We start from the raw sequence: 15,084 nt of genomic DNA, 5'->3' as shown, positions 1-15,084 counted from the left end.
GTTTATTGGCACAATCCTGAGTAAGAGTGAGAAAGAAAGAAATAGCATTGTTCATGGAGTCAACCAAAATTTCTGGAGCAGCTGCCAGATGCCTGGCCCTGTTTGGGGTTCAGCAGTGAACAAGACGGGAAGAGTCCTGCTCTTGTAAAGCACGTAGTGGGGAGTGGAGATGGGTGCAGCTTGGGTGAGGGATTTCAGCTTGCTGGGCCTCTGTTTCCTCATCTGGAAAATGGGAAGGGGTGTTCCTAATTTTATGGGATTGTTCAGCCCTCACATTATCTGATTCCATAGGAAGCATTTGTTTTCCTATCTCTTTAAAATTCAATCAGGCCATGAGCTGTGATGAATGTTGTTAGCTCCTCCCCAAATCAACTGTTTCCACCCTTTTCTTCTGTTCAGGCCTTTCCCCCAACATGATTCACAATCAATCAAGTCACAGAACCTAAGGGGGTACCCAGCAGAAGAATTACAACATTGGCTCCTCAGGAGCTCTGCGGTCTACCTGGCCAGGTAAACTTAACTCACTTGGCCCAGGGTGGCCATCTCAGGCACTAACCTCCTTGTGTTTCCACTTTGTCTTTAAGTTACTTGTTGAAATAACTGCACAAATATAACAAAGACATCAAATTAGGCATCCTCTGCCCCCAGTGCCTACTAATAAATTAAGCACTGGACGGAGGAAGATGGCAGAAGAGTAAGACGCGGAGATCACCTTCCTCCCCACAGATACATCAGAAATTCATCTACACGTGGAACAACTCCTACAGAACACCTACTGAACGCTGACAGAAGACCTCAGACCCCCCAAAAGGCAAGAAACTCCCCACATACCTGGGTAGGGCAAAAGAACAAAGAATAAACAGAGACAAAAGGATAGGGACGGGACCTGCACCAGTGGGAGGGAGCCGTGAAGGAGGAAAGGTTTCCACACACTAGAAGCCCCTTCGCAGGCAGAGACTGCGGGTGGCGGAGGGGGAAGCTTCGGAGTAGCGGAGGAGAGCACAGCAACAGGGGTGTGGAGGGCAAAGCGGAGAGATTCCCGCACAGAGAATCTGTGCCATCAGGCACACACCAGCCCGAGAAGCTTGTCTGCTCGGCCGCCGGGGCGGGCGGGGCTGGGAGCTGAGGCTCGGGTATCGGGTATCGGGTTTCAGTCGGAGCACAGGGAGGACTGGGGCTGGCGGCAGGAAGAGAGCCTGAAGGGGTTAGTGCACCACGGCTAGCCCGGAGGGAGTCCGGGGAAAAAGTCGAGCTGCCGAAGAGGCAGGAGATTTTTTCTTCCCTTTTGTTTCCTGGTGCGGGAGGAGAGGGCATTAAGAGCGCTGATTAAAGAAGCTCCAGAGACGGGCGCCAGCCGCGGCTAAAGGCACGGACCCCGGAAACGGGTATGGGACGCTGGGGCTGCTGCTGCCGCCGCCACGAGGGCTGTGTGCGAGTGCAGGTCACTGTCCACCCCCCCCTTCCGGGGAGCCTGTGCAGCCCGCCACTGCCGGGGTCCCGGGACCCAGGGACAGCTTCCCCGGGAAAGCGCACGGAGCGCCTCAGGCTGGTGCAACGTCACGCCGGCCTCTGCCACCGCAGGCCCGCCCCACACTGCGTGCCCCTCCCTCCCCTCGGCCTGAGTGAGCCAGAGCCCCCGAATCAGCGGCTCCTTTAAACCCGTCCTGTCTGAGCGAAGAACGGACGCCCTCCGGCGACCTACGCGCAGAGGCGGGGCCAGGTCCAAGTCTGAGACCCGGGAGCTGTGAGAGCAGAGAAGACAGGAAAATCTCTCTGTGCAGCCTCGGAGGCAGCGGATTAAAGCTCCACGGTCCGCTTGATGTGCCCTGTGTCTGTGGAGTGCATGAATGGACAGCAAATCATCCCAAATTGAGGAGGTGGACTTTGAGGACAAGATTTAAGATTTTTTCCCCTTTTCCTCTTTTTACAACGAATTATTCCAAATTAAGGAGGTGGGCTTTGAGAGCAAGATTTCAGACGTTTTCCCCTTTTCCTCTTTTTATAATGAATTATCCCAAATTGAGGAGGTGGACTTTGAGAGCAAGATTTTCGATTTTTTCCCCCTGTTCTATTTTTGTGAATGTGTATGTGTATGCTTCTGTGTGAGATTTTCTCTGTATAGCTTTGCTTCCACCATAGGTCCCAGGGTTCTATCCATCTGTTTTTTTTCAATAATTACTTTTTTATTTTTAATAACGCTACTATATTTTATACTTTATTCTATTTTACTTTATATTCTCTCTTTCTTTTTTCCTACCTTCCCTTCCTCCCTCCCTCCCTCCACCCCTTTCTTTCTTTCTCTCTTTCTTTCCTTCCTCCCTCCCTCCTGTCTTTCTTTCTTTCTTTCTTTCTTTCTTTCTGTCCTTCCTCCCTACCTCCCTCCTTCCTTTCTTCCTTTCTTTCTTTCCGTCCTTCCTCCCTCCCTCCCTCTCTCCTTTCTATCTTTCTTCCTTCCTTCCTTTCTTTCCTTCTTCCTTTCTTTCCCTCTCTCTTTCTTTCTTCTACTAATTCTTTCTTTCTATGTTTTCTCCCTTTTATTCTGAGTCGGGTAGATGAAAGGATCTTGGTGCTGCAGCCAGGAGTCAGTGCTGTGCCTCTGAAGTAGGAGAGCCAATTTCAGGACACGGGTCCACAAGAGACCTCCCAGCTCCACATAATATCAAGCAGCGAAAATCTCCCGGAGATCTCCATCTCAACACCAGCACCCAGCTTCAGTCAACAACCAGCAAGCTACAGTACTGGTCACCCTATGCCAAGCAACTAGCAGGACAGGAACACAACCCCACCCATTAGCAGAGAGGCTGCCTAAAATCATAATAAGTCCACAGACACCCCAAAACACACCACCAGACGTGGACCTGTCCACCAGAAAGACAAGATCGAGCCTCAACCACCAGAACACAGGCATTAGTCCCCCCCACCAGGAAGCCTACACAACCTACTGAAACAACCCTAGCCACTGGGGACAGACACCAAAAACAACGGGAACTATGAATCTGCAGCCTGCAAAAAGGAGACCCCAAACACAGTAAGATAAGCAAAATGAGAAGACAGAAAAACACACAGCAGGTGAAGGAGCAAGATAAAAACCTACCAGACCTAACAAATGAAGAGGTAATAGGCAGTCTACCTGAAAAAGAATTCAGAATAATGATAGTAAAGATGATCCAAGATTCTATTTCCAAGATCCAAAATCTTGGAAATAGAATAGACAAAATGCAAGAAACAGTTAACAAGGACCTAGAAGAACGAAAGATGAATCAAGCATCGATTAAAAACACAATAAATGAAATGAAAAATACTCTAGATGGGGTCAATAGCAGAATAACTGAGGCAGAAGAACGGATAAGTGAGGTGGAAGATAAAATAGTGGAAATAACTGCTGCAGAGCAAAATAAAGAAAAAAGAATGAAAAGAACAGAGGACAGTCTCAGAGAACTCTGGGACAACATTAAATGCACCAACATTCGAATTATAGGGGTTCCAGAAGAAGAAGAGAAAAAGAAAGGGACTGAGAAAATATTTGAAGAGATTACAGTTGAAAGCTTCCCTAATATAGGAAAGGAAACAGTTAACTAAGTCCAGGAGGCACAGAGAGTCCCATACAGAATAAATCCAAGGAGAAATACGCCAAGACACATATTAATCAAACTGTCAAAAATTAAACACAAAGAAATCATATTAAAAGCAGCAAGGGAAAAACAACAAATGACACACAAGGGAATCCCCATCAGGTTAACAGCTGATCTCTCAGCAGAAACTCTACAAGCCAGAAGGGAGTGGCAGGACATAATTAAAGTGATGAAGGAGAAAAACCTGCAACCAAGATTACTCTACCCAGCAAGGATCTCATTCAGATTTGATGGAGAAATTAAAACGTTTACAGACAAGCAAAAGCTGAGAGAGTTCAGCACCACCAAACCAGCTTTACAACAAATGCTAAAGGAACTTCTCTAGGCAAGGAACACAACAGAAGGAATATACCTACAATAACGAACCTGAAACAATTAAGGAAATGGGAATAAGAACATACATATCAATAATTACCTTAAATGTAAATGGACTAAATGCTCCCACCAAAAGACACAGATTGGCTGAATGGATACAAAAACAAGACCCATATATATACTGTCTACAAGAGACCCACTTCAGACCTAGAGATACATACAGACTGAAAGTAAGGGGATGGAAAAAGATATTCCATGCAAATGGAAACCAAAAGAAAGCTGGAGTAGCAATTCTCATATCAGACAAAATAGACTTTAAAATAAAGACTACTAGAAGAGACAAAGAAGGACACTACATAATGATAAAGGGATCCATCCAAGAAGAAGATATAACAATTGTAAATATTTATGCACCCAACATAGGAGCACCTCAATACATAAGGCAAATACTAACAGCCATAAAAGGGGAAATTGACAGTAACACACTCATAGTAGGGGACTTTAACACCCCACTTTCACCAATGGACAGATCATCCAAAATGAAAATAAATAAGGAAACACAAGCTTTAAATGATACATTAAACGAGATGGACTTAATTGATATTTATAGGACATTCCATCCAAAAACAACAGAATACACATTTTTCTCAAGTGCTCATGGAACATTCTCCAGGATAGATCATATCTTGGGTCACAAATCAAGCCTTGGTAAATTTAAGAAAATTGAAGTTGTATCAAGTATCTTTTCCGACCACAATGCTATGAGACTAGATATCAATTACAGGAAAAGATCTGTAAAAAATACAAACACATGGAGGGTAAATAATACACTACTCAATAACGAAGTGATCACTGAAGAAATCAAAGAGGAAATAAAAACATACGCTAGAAACAAATGACAATGGAGACACGACGACCCACAACCTATGGGATGCATCAAAAGCAGTTCTAAGGGGGAGGTTTATAGCAATACAATCCCACCTTAAGAAACAGGAAACATCTCGAGTAAACAACTTGACCTTGCACCTAAAGCAGTCAGAGAAAGAAGAACAAAAAACCCCCAAAGTTAGCAGAAGTTAAGAAATCATAAAGATCAGATCAGAAATAAATGAAAAAGAAATGAAGGAAACGATAGCAAAGATCAATAAAACTAAAAGCTGGTTCTTTGAGAAGATAAACAAAATTGATAAACCATTAGCCAGACTCATCAAGAAAAAAAGGGAGAAGACTCAAATCAATAGAATTAGAAATGAAAAAGGAGAAGTAACAACTGACACTGCAGAAATACAAAAGGTCATGAGAGATTACTACAAGAAACTCTATGCCAATAAAATGGACAACCTGGAAGAAATGGACAAATTCTTAGAAATGCACAACCTGCCAAGACTGAATCAGGAAGAAATAGAAAATATGAATAGACCAATCACAAGCACTGAAATGGAAACTGTGATTAAAAATCTTCCAACAAACAAAAGCCCAGGACCAGAGGGCTTCACAGGCGAATTCTATCAAACATTTAGAGAAGAGCTAACACCTATCCTTCTCAAACTCTGCCAAAATATAGCAGAGGGAGGAGCACTCCCAAACTCATTCTACGAGGCCACCATCACCTTGATACCAAAACCAGGCAAGGATGTCACAAAGAAAGAAAACTACAGGCCAATATCACTGATGAACATAGATGCAAAAATCCTCAACAAAATACTAGCAAACAGAATCCAACAGCACATTAAAAGGATCATACACCATGATCAAGTGGGGTTTATTCCAGGAATGCAAGGATTCTTCAATATATGCAAATCAATCAATGTGATACACCATATTAACAAACTGAAGAAGAAAAACCGTATGATCATCTCAATAGATGCAGAGAAAGCTTTCGACAAAATTCAACACCCATTTATGATAAAAACCCTGCAGAAAGTAGGCATAGAGGGAAGCTTCCTCAACATAATAAAGGCCATATATGACAAACCCACAGCCAACATCGTCCTCAATGGTGAAAAACTGAAACCGTTTCCAAAAAGATCAGGAACAAGACAAGGCTGCCCACTCTCACCACTCTTATTCAACCTAGTTTTGGAAGTTTTAGCCACAGCAATCAGAGAAGAAAAGGAAATAAAAGGAATCCAAATTGGAAAAGAAGAAGTAAAGCTGTCACTGTTTGCAGATGACATGATACTATACATAGAGAATCCTAAAGATGCTACCAGAAAACTACTATAGCTAATCAATGAATTTGGTAAAGTAGCAGGGTACAAAATTAATGCACAGAAATCTCTGGCATTCCTGTACACTAATGATGAAAAATCTGAAAGTGAAATCTAGAAAACACTCCCATTTACCATTGCAACCAAAAGAATAAAATATCTAGGAATAAACCTACCTAAGGAGACAAAAGACCTGTATGCAGAAAATTATAAGACACTCATGAAAGAAATTAAAGATGATACAAATAGATGGAGAGATATACCATGCTCCTGGATTGGAAGAATCAATATTGTGAAAATGACTCTACTACCCAAAGCAATCTACAGATTCAATGCAATCGCTATCAAATTACCACTGGCATTTTTCACAGAACTAGAACAAAAAATTTCAAAATTGGTTTGGAAAAACAGAAGACCCCGAATAGCCAAAGCAATCTTGAGAAAGAAAAACGGAGCTGGAGGAATCAGGCTCCCTGACTTCAGACTATACTACAAAGCTACAGTAATCAAGACAGTGTGGTACTGGCACAAAAACAGAAAGATAGATCAATGGAACAGGATAGAAAGCCCAGAGATAAACCCACGCACATATGGTCAACTTATCTTTGATAAAGGAGGCAGGAATGTACAGTGGAGAAAGGACAGCCTCTTCAATAAGTGGTGCTGGGAAAACTGGACAGGGACATGTAAAAGTATGAGATTAGATCATTCCCTAACAGCATACACAAAAATAAGCTCAAAATGGATTAAAGACCTAAATGTAAGGCCAGAAACTATCAAACTCTTAGAGGAAAACATAGGCAGAACACTCTATGACATAAATCACAGCAAGATCCTTTTGGACCCACCTCCTAGAGAAATGGAAATAAAAACAAAGATAAACAAATGGGACCTAGTGAAACTTCAAAGCTTTTGCACAGCAAAGGAAACCATAAACAAGACCAAAAGACAACCTTCAGAATGGGAGAAGATATTTGCAAATGAAGCAACTGACAAAGGATTAATCTCCAAAATTTATAAACAGCTCATGCAGCTCAACAGCAAAAAAACAAACAACCCAATCCAAAAATGGGCAGAAGACTTAAATAGGCATTTCTCCGAAGCAGATATACAGACTGCCAACAAACACATGAAAGAATGCTCAACATCATTAATCATTAGAGAAATGCAAATCAAAACTACAATGAGATATCATCTGACACCAGTCAGAATGGCCATCATCAAGAAATCTAGAAACAATAAATGCTGGAGAGGGTGTGGAGAAAAGGGAACACTCTTGCACTGCTGGTGGGAATGTGAATTGGTACAGCCACTATGGAGAACGGTATGGAGGTTCCTTAAAAAACTACAAATAGAACTACCATATGACCCAGCAATCCCATTAGTAGGCATATACCCTGAGAAAACCATAATTCAAAAAGAGACATGTACCAAAATGTTCATTGCAGCTCTATTCACAATAGCCCAGAGATGGAAACAACCTAAGTGTCCATCATCGGATGAATGGATAAAGAAGATGTGACACATATATACATGGAATATTACTCAGCCGTAAAAAGAAACGAAACTGAGCTATTTGTAATGAGGTGGATAGACCTAGAGTCTGTCATACAGAGTGAAGTAAGTCAGAAAGAGAAAGACAAATACCGTATGCTAACACATATATATGGAATATAAGAAAAAAAATGTCATGAAGAACCTAGGGGTAAAACAGGAATAAAGACACAGACCTACTTGAGAATGGACTTGAGGATATGGGGAGGGGGAAGGGTAAGCTGTGACAAAGCGAAAGAGAGGCATGGACATATATACACTACCAAACGTAAGGTAGATAGATAGTGGGAAGCAGCCGCAGAGCACAGGGAGATCAGCTCAGTGCTTTGTGACCGCCTGGAGGGGTGGGATAGGGACGGTGGGAGACGCAAGAGGGGAGGGATGTGGGAACAGATGTATATGTATGACTGATTCACTTTGTTATAAAGCAGAAACTAAAAAATAAATAAATAAAAATAAATAAATTAAGCACTTTTTTGCCACTTTATTGATAAAGATAAAGCATTTCTTTTAACCATTCTGCTGCCCTTATTATTTTTCATTTTTGTTGATATTTGTATTGACTACATCTTTCAATATTTTAAAAACAGACTCTTGATTTAGGTTCTTCCAGACCCAACCTTTAGAGGTAAGGGTTTTGTTGTTATATTTCTATTATGTTTCCTTTAAAAATCATTTTCCTGTTAAAATGGAATTAAGTCAACTATATAGGCATTTATCTTATGATATTGATGAAATTAACACATAGAGGGCAGTAGTACAAGTTGATTGGACTTCAGAACCTCCAATAGCACAGTTAAATATACATATAAGCCAAAGTACATGCTGAGTGAGACCCCTCCCCTTTTTCCTCCCTCCACAGACCCGATTCCTTGAAATACAGGGTGATGAAAAAATTGAGTCTAAAAAACTTGAGAGATCATTTCCCAGGGTCTCTTAGACAAAGCCAGTATCTCGGTATCTCTTAACCCACATGGTTTGTTCATCTCTCTCTCATATTCTCCATCTGCCCCTCAAGCTGCAACTTTGAAACATGAGAACTCCACATTGATCCCAGTGCCTAACTCAGCTTTGGGCATAAAGGCTGTGATCAGTGATTGTTCAACAAATGGATAAGTGAGGCCCTTCTGCTGAGGGGAAGGGTGTGGGGCCAGGAGGAAGAGGCTCAAATGGGAAGGGAAGAAGGAAGTTTAGGTAGAACTCTTGAGAGAAGGGGCACAGGGATAAGCACAGCCTGCCCACCAAAATACCACTTTTACACTCCCCCCATTCACCACCTCAAGCCTCGTCTTCCAGAGGCCAACACTCACACAGGCCTGCACCTTTCAAACTGCAAGCCCAAGATTCAAGCCAGGTATTTCTGGGTCCAGAGTCCTGCCTCCGGAGAATCAAAGGGCTGTGAGACTGCAGACAGCATGTCAGGTGTCCAGTCACGGGGCCACCCGACAAGGTTGGAAGTGCCCCATCCGATGCTGAAGGCGGATCTCTGTCCCCTCTCTGAAGCAAGGCAGTTTGAGTCAGAGGCGCTCGGTAACCAGCCCCTCCTCTCTGGGCACCTCCTTGGGGTTCTGCCAACCCCAGCTCCAAGCCTGGAGGACTGGCCTGGGAGCTGCACGAGGACTCCGCTGGTGCTCCGGCGCCCTCTAGCGGCTGTCCGCTCTAACGCCAACTCTCAGCCCTTCCTGCCTCCCTACCCAGTTCGGGGAGGTGGGGCGGGGGGCTGCACTTGCCTTGGGCACCCGCCAGCCTGATTTTGTTCCTCCTTTAAGTGCCCTACAGAGGTTTAGGATCTCCCGCATAAGTAACGTCTTTTAGTCAATACACCTTAAACCTGATAAGGCTGCTTCTAGAATTAACCTGAAATACTGTATTTCTCTCCTGATGTTTCCAAGGAGAAGCAGTTCTAGTTTTCAAAGTCAGAAGAAAGTTATCAATATGATATTTTGAGCCAGAGATGGAAAAGAAACATTTTAGAAAGTTTGTGCTTTTTGAATGGACCCTTAATTTAAGACAGAATAAAGGAATTCCCTTGTGGATTCCTTAACTGGATACACATAAAATCTGTTTACTTTATTGACTCAATTGTGACATTTAAAATAGAAAGCTAGGACTGTGCATGAGTTCTTCTTCACAAAACATGCACATTAACAGGGATGGCTGCAGACAATGACTTTGTACAAATTTAATCACATCTATCGGGTAAATATTGCACTGGCTCCGAGAGAGCAAAATAATTAGACTCAAGCCTGCTCCTCCCAGTGAAGGTGGGAGCCCCCCTCCTCACCATCATCCCCAACTCACTCACGATCATCAGTGCCCATGGTGCCACCACAGTAATTATCTCCAGAGAACCTGAGTTTCTTAGTGAGAGGAGTAATCAAGAGGGCTGTGGTTCTGAGCGTCTAAGAGTCAAAGTGATAAAATTGTTGTTCACAGTTTAGACATGAGCCCATCACAGCCCAGCTTAGATGGGTTCCCCCACACCTAGGAGTGCACCAAAATCATAGGACAAGGATAAACCTTCCCAAATAAGTCATCCTTATCGCCTTCCACTGTCCAAGACTTGCCTTCAGGCCTTCAATGTTTACTGAGTTAAAAGCTAGTGGTTCTCAGGATGCTTTCCCAAGAATACAGCAGCCAAAGAAAGGACTTCCCAGCATTTGCTAACTTAGGGAAAACATATACTATATATCATATATATTGACTATTTAGTAGTTCATAGACTAAACAGAAAGCTCCCACATAAATGAGATTTCTAGTACAGAAAAGACTGAAAGTGTATATAGGCATTACTATGTTTTTACACTGCAGTCACAAGTTTTAGTAGACTGGCTGAATTTAATGCCGATTGAGGTTCTACTCTATATTGTCCATTTCAAATAGCATAGAAAAGACAGCACATCTTGCCTGGCTCATTGATTGAGCTTGATTCTGGACTTATCGCCAACCTCCACAAGAACACCTCACTCAAAGAAAGGATGTGTCACTCCAACACCCTTGATTTTAATAACATGCTTCCCTCAAAAGAAAAACCATTCTAGAATTTTTAGGACATCCTAAAACTAAAGTTCTGTAATCTGTCTTTACCATCTACATTCAATCAAGAGAAAGGCAAAGTTAAAGGGAACTTTATTATCATATGCTGGCAGGTCAGTTCTCATGTACTATAGGATGGTCTTGAACCATCTGACATTTTATTTTAAGTGCATTTAAAATTTTCTGGCTTGATATTTTGTGATTCCAGGGTACTAGCTCCTGTTGCCAAGGAAATATGACTCTCAGTTACTGCAGGGATCCAAAGGGGCGTTTGTTTGCTTGTTTTTTAAAATATTAACATGACCAAAAAAAGTAAATATAGAGAATAAATTCAGCCCCTTCAAAATGCATGAAATACAGATTCTCTGGTCACATCTCTGATGAAAAAATACAAAGATTCATGAAGTGACTTTCCCAACTGGTATAGAGACTTTCTCCCAATCACTGGGTCTGGTACCATCAGAGTACTCTTCTCCTTCTTTGTTCTGGGTTGAGACCCCTCTGACGGTGGGAGCCGTTGATTATACACAATACTAACTACTCATCTCCAACATGTTTACCCTCCATGGAAAAATCCTTTCTTTACGTGAATAAGGGTGGCCATAGAGGTCCAGGCCTTTATCATATTTCAGAAAATTTGTAAAGAGAAGACAGATAAATGCATGGTACAAACCATATAAATACATTCAGCTGGGTTCCAAAAGATTCAAATGCAGATGAGAATAAAGATTCCACCATTAACCCATTTTTTCCCTTTGTGATTATTCCTTCTGGTTAGTATAATCTAAAGGTTTTCAGTCATGATGGTGGACTCAAATCATCTGATGAAGTGAAGAATCAAAGCCTTTATTTTTTGGAATACTACATAAAACTTCTCTGGAAACAGATAACATCTTTGCTTCCTACTAACTGAAATGCAGTATTTTAAAATCAGAAGTCCACGTGCAGATCAAGAAACCCTGTAGTACAAGGCACTTTTTAATCAAAACCTCCAAAAGCAGGGTCTCCTTAAGACAAACCATGGATTCAAGCAAAATGCCATGCTGCTACCAGAGACCTGAAGATAAACAGAAGTCTTCTAAGTACAATTAAAAAAACAACTCACAAATCTCAGAGCAACTATTTTTAAAGAAATATTCAGAAGCTGTAGCAAAGTGCTTGTCTCATGCTGGGAAGGTCACTGCTCCCAATAAATTATGCTGGGATGAGCACTCACAGGAATGGTATAGGTTTGATGTCCATGAGCATTTTCACACGGTAACACGTTAGGAGACCTTTGGTTCTATCATAGGCAAGCTCTTCTCACTGAACCATTAAAAACAGCCCAGGATTCAACAGCCACTCCTACTATGGAGAGATACTTCCTTTTATGTAACACTCAGGGGAAATCACCTAGTTTTGATGTGGTTTGAGTTTGATCCTGTGAAACCATCAGAACTTCCCACCAGAGATAAACGAGAAGATTCTGGCCTTCATTAGTACACAGGATTAACACAGGTGTCCTGGCTGTACTCGCCAACCCTCCTTCTATTTTTATCCACCTCCCTACGTGTGAGTACTTTTGACCTACTCTGAGCTCAGACCCCTGATCTGTTAGAGTGACTTTGTCAGTCTTTCTTTAAAAATGGACCGGCAATAAAATGAATTTAACCTAGAAGCAGGAGCTCAGTAAGGGAAATGAAAACATCAGAAGTTATCTAATCACAGCCACAGCCATCCAGAGCTCTGTCTTATCTGCTGGGTAATAAAAATGGGACCTTCCTAAACTTGAAGGGCATCAAATGAAGTAAGTGAAGTTGTTGCTTGTCTCTGGCTTTTGGGGGGATTGCTATGCAGCTTAACCAGTGCATACTAACTACAGAACATTGGCATGGATTTGAAACACCTGTGTATTAGGAAAATTTTTGGGGGGAGGGGACTGCATTTTGACATAAAGCAAAAAATAAAACACAAACGCCTTTGAGAACAGGGATTGTTAAGAGGGCAGTAGAAGGAAGGAATGGGGAGAAAAGAATATCTCCTCTGAAGTGAAAGCAGCTTTTCCAAAAGAGTAGTGTTCAGTAGCAGTTTAAGGAGAGCACTTTTAAATACTTGGAAAGCTCAAAACTGCTGTTTAGGGAACCTAAAACCAAGTGAGCCAAGAACAACCACAGTAGTGCTTTAAAAGTCCTGGCAAAGCAGCCAGAGGAAGAGTTGGTTTTGCATAGTTTTGAACACAGGAGTAAAGAAGCAGAGGCAGCTCCTCCCAAAGGCACTGAAATCCTATGGCATCAGTGGGTCAGTTGCAGGGGGCAGGGAGTGGGGATGGAGGGTGTTTCTCACTCAAAATCTCCCTACCCCACCCCACTACTCCATTCACCCTTCCTCTCTCCACCTCCGGAGCCCCAGGGGCAGCTCGTCTTAAGCTCGAGCCCCCAGGGACCATCTCTGCAGCCAGGATTCTTCCCAGAGCCTGGCAAGTTCTGGGACTGGAAGCCAGGATTGCAAGGCCGCCGGAGGCGCGGTGGGACCTGCGGGGGGGGGGGCGGGAGGGCAGGGGGGACCGGAGCCTTAAAGCCCACCCACGTCCTTCAAGGCGAAGGATAAACGGATCTTCCTAACAGTACCTCTCAGGGGTCAGCTTGCTCCCCACCCGACGGTGGTCAATACTCACTAGACGCCGCAAGGACCACCTCCTAACTGTCCCCCTCAATTCCACCCTAAGGGTCCTTGGGCATCTGTGATAGCGCGGTCCTGACCACTTTAGTCGGCTGTGGCCAGCGCTTCAGGGGTCCCTCCAGTCCCATCCCCGTCCCCTCCCCGTGGTACTTTATCTAATAGAGGAAGGAGCGCAGAGGGACTTGGCTGAATCAAGGAACCTACGAGCCTATGGATGAGTTTTAAGCTAGACAGCCCAAGATGCAGTTAAATAGTATTGGAACCTATTGAGGGGGGAGGGGGGAGGGGGGAGGGGAGGCTAGGAAGCTGAGAGGTTGAGTCTCACCGCGGCGGTCCAGCCCCGGGACCCCGCACAGCTCCCGCTCCCTCCTCGCTTCCCCGCCGTCAGGAGGAGGGATGCTGCGACCCCAGCCGGGACTCTGCGCCTCCCCTCCCCATTCAGCTCAGGACTGGCAGGTCGGCCCCCTCTCCACCCCCGCCAGCCCGAGCTAGCCGGGCGGAGGGCAGGGGCGAGAGGAGGGAACAAAGTTCCCCTGGACTAAGACGCTGCGCGCAGCTCTTCCTAAACAGCAGCGCCGGGTGGGAGCGAGCCCCTGCACCTCAAAAGTTGGTCTTCGGCCGCAGCCCGGGAACGCGGAGCAGGGTCTGGACCAACTTACCTGGCGCGGGGACCTGAGGGCGGACTGGGCTTCGGCCGTCGGGGTCCAACCAGAGCGCAGCGGCGGTGCGGCCGTGGGCGGGGCCGCGGTCGGCCTAGGGGGTCGTGCCGACCTCCGCACGGGCTCCGGGGCAGCTCAGCGACCGTGGAGGGAAGAGACGCCGAGCGGGGAGTGAAGGCTGCGCGGAGACCCGGACTCCATGCCGGGTGGTGAGGGCGGGGTCGCTCGTCCCTCAGTCACTCGGGGAGAGAAGTGGGGGCGCCGGAGAGAGGGGCGGAGCGGGAGGGAGGAAACGGGGCGCGACCGGGCAGCTGAAGACCGCGGCTCCGCCGAGAGCCTCCACCTTCTGACGAAACCCGCGCGCCCTGCCGACCGCGCGCTGCCGGCTCCGAGGCCTGGGCGCGAGCGCCCCCTGGGGGCCCCGGTGGAGGAGGCGGCGGGGAGCGGAGCGCGCCGCCCCGCCCCGCCGGGAGGGAGTCCTGGACAGGGGTGAGTCCCGGATGCGGGGTCCCGCGGGCGGCGGCCTCAGCCCAGGCTCCCCGCCCGGCCCGGTCGCTCACCCCGGGCTCCTGGGGATACGTCACCTGGGGACCTCCTCTTCAGGGGAAAGCGAGAATATCTGGAATGGGGTGGGAGTGATGCTACTTTTTGCACACATTCCAGGAAACTTATTGGATCTGTGCTCAACTGCCACCAAAAAACGGTGACGAGATTGCTCATCTCTGCATCCTCTGTGTCTACAAAAGAGCCTGTCATAAGGAGCCTGGTAATTATTTTTTTAGTAAATAAGTGCATGAATAAATGAATGGACACTGTGGCTTTTTTCATCCCATAATGTCTTCCCGAATACATCCACTTCACAAATAAATATAAGATAAAGAAATGCTTGGGGAGCATCAATGTTTAAAAATAAATACAAACACACTGTCTTATGTAAGGGGTAACCACGGCCCCATGTTATGAAGCACTTTAGAAAGGAAGTGTGGCTTTACTCTACCAAACTTATTAAAAGTCGAATTC

At 44.9% G+C, this 15,084-nt stretch overlaps 1 protein-coding gene across 1 annotated transcript in view; it reads right to left on the bottom strand.

Annotated features, from left to right (window-relative positions):
* CPNE4 (copine 4) overlaps window positions 1-14,402 on the bottom strand; it is a gene marked incomplete at its 3' end in the record, with an annotated part of 612,853 nt that extends 598,451 nt beyond the window's left edge. The window contains exon 1 of the mRNA XM_081235787.1: window positions 14,065-14,402. The remainder of the gene's footprint in view (window positions 1-14,064) is intronic.
* Between the last annotated feature and the right edge of the window lie 682 nt (window positions 14,403-15,084).

The sequence above is a fragment of the Mesoplodon bidens genome, assembly GCF_964165515.1.
Source record: "Mesoplodon bidens genome assembly, chromosome: 5".
NCBI lineage: Eukaryota > Metazoa > Chordata > Mammalia > Artiodactyla > Ziphiidae > Mesoplodon > Mesoplodon bidens.
This window is presented reverse-complemented; position numbering and strand designations above follow the sequence as displayed.